This window comes from Aplysia californica, unplaced genomic scaffold (genome assembly GCF_000002075.1).
Source record: "Aplysia californica isolate F4 #8 unplaced genomic scaffold, AplCal3.0 scaffold01191, whole genome shotgun sequence".
NCBI lineage: Eukaryota > Metazoa > Mollusca > Gastropoda > Aplysiida > Aplysiidae > Aplysia > Aplysia californica.
Window position 1 is genome coordinate 59891 of NW_004798461.1, and position 2257 is coordinate 62147.

General features: G+C 41.1%; 1 long non-coding RNA gene across 1 annotated transcript in view; it reads left to right on the forward strand.

Annotated features, from left to right (window-relative positions):
- Window positions 1-9: 9 nt before the first annotated feature.
- LOC106013732 overlaps window positions 10-2257 on the forward strand; it is a 4947-nt gene continuing 2699 nt past the window's right edge. Inside the window, exon 1 of the long non-coding RNA XR_001185425.2 lies at window positions 10-96. This is a non-coding gene — a long non-coding RNA (uncharacterized LOC106013732). The remainder of the gene's footprint in view (window positions 97-2257) is intronic.

Sequence of the window (2257 nt, forward strand, 5' to 3'; positions counted from 1 at the left end):
GGCAGCTGTGACCAAGGTCAAGTGGAGGCCGGACAACAAGGAGACATTTGTGCTGGACGGTGGGAGGCCAAGACCACGTGGGGCATGAAGATACAGGTGGGTGGGGCATGAAGATACAGGTGGGTGGGGCATGAAGATACAGATGGGTGTGGCCTGAAGATACAGGTGGGTGGGGCATGAAGATACAGGTTGGTGTGGCCTGAAGATACAGGTGGGTGGGGCATGAAGATACAGGTGGGTCTGGCCTGAAGATACAGGTGGGTGTGACCGGAAGATACAGGTGGGTGGGGCATGGAGATACAGGTGGGTGTGGCCTGAAGATACAGGTGGGTGGGGCATGAAGATACAGGTTGGTGTGGCCTGAAGATACAGGTGGGTGGGGCATGAAGATACAGGTGGGTGTGGCCTGAAGATACAGGTGGGTGTGGCCTGAAGATACAGGTGGGTGTGGCCTGAAGATACAGGTGGGTGGGGCCTGAAGATACAGGTGGGTGGGGCTTGAAGATACAGGTGGGTGTGGCCAGCCCGAGGTTAATACGGGGGTGTCCACTACTGATGGGATCGGCTCAGACGGTCAGAGACTGTTAGTATAAGAACGTATAGGGATCTGCGGATCGGGCAGATTTCTAGACTCAGTCGCCTCAAAAACAAGCACGGGCTCTAAGACTTTGCAGTCACTTGGTGCAATAATTTGACGGGGAAAATAATCCGTTCGCCAGGCCCCGGGAAGTCGGTTACAGTCACTCTCCTGCCTCTGGTGACCACATGGGGTATTCATTTGTTATTTCCTTTTTTAACATTTAGAATTCGAATTTTGTCAAATAAATATTTCTCGAGCACATGCAACTGATATCACAAATTAAGAATGAGCAATTACAAATAAACACCAAAAAACCCCACAACAGAACCAAGAATCTCAATTTTGGACTATGTACATGTTACTACAAGGCCGACGATATAGATGTAAGGATCTTTTCTTTCTAAACGACACAGTTAATATTGGAATTGTGTCTGATATAAGGAATAATAGAAATGAATAATAGAAATGAATAATAGAAATGAATAATAGAAATGAATAATAGAAATGAATAATAGAAATCTTAACAACGGCCGAAAAAAAACCTAGCAAAAAATATAAAGGTATCCAACAGGATTCCAAAAGTACCCGAGAGAGACTCTGTACATGTTACTATTTGTAATGATAAACTGTTCTTTCCTAGCGACACATTTAATTTGGGAATATTATGACTGACAAAATGAATAATAGAATTCTTAAGATCGAAAGAGAAAAAAAACCCACCCCAAAAACAAAACAAAACAACCTTGCTACAAATATAAAGGAACCAAACAGGATTCTAAAAGTACCCGAGAGAGACTCCGTACATGTTAATTCTTGGCTCACGATATATATGTAACGATAATCTTTTCTTTCCTTACGACACATTTCATTTGGGAATATTATGTCTGATAAAATGAATAATAGAAATCTTAACAACAAACGAAAAAAAAAACAACTAGCAAAAAGTATAAAGGAATCAAACAGCATTCCAAAAGTACCCTAGAGAGACTCAATACATGTTACTAGTTGTAGGTATATATGTAACGATAACCTTTTCTTTCCTAACGACACATTTAATTTGGGAATATTATGTCTGATAAAATTAATAATAAAAATCTTAACGTTGAAAAATAAACTATAAAAAAAAACTAACAAAAAATATAAAAGAATCCAATAGGATTCCAAAAGATCTTGGTTGGTCCGGAGCAACACAATGACATACCCGAGAGAGACTCCGTAAGGAAAGCAGACAATGGCTGACGATGGGGCAAAAGTTTAAATACTCACTCACAGGAGGACAGTCTCCCATCTTTTCCCCCGCGTGTCCTTTGAAATCTTATCCCAGCGTGCATAGCTGATCGTAACCGAGGAGTAGAGGACGATTTACATATGTGTTGCTTCGTGGTGAAATCAGGCGCTCGTCGAAAATAATGAAATCAAAGAAACTGCCTTTTCCTGTCAGTTGTCCACAGTTTACTGGTTAAATTCTATTTGTAAAAACTTATTTTTGGGTGGGGGGCATAGAACCTTTTCTTTCAGGTTCAGTTAAAACTCATTTTCGTATGAATTCTACTTAAAGACGTTGAAAAAAGGCACACAACAATGTTAATTTGCAGTTTCCAAGGACTCTCACGCTTTGGAAGTCCCCAAACTTTGACCACCATTTTCTTGCATATTTTACCTCAGACAACTGGCGCC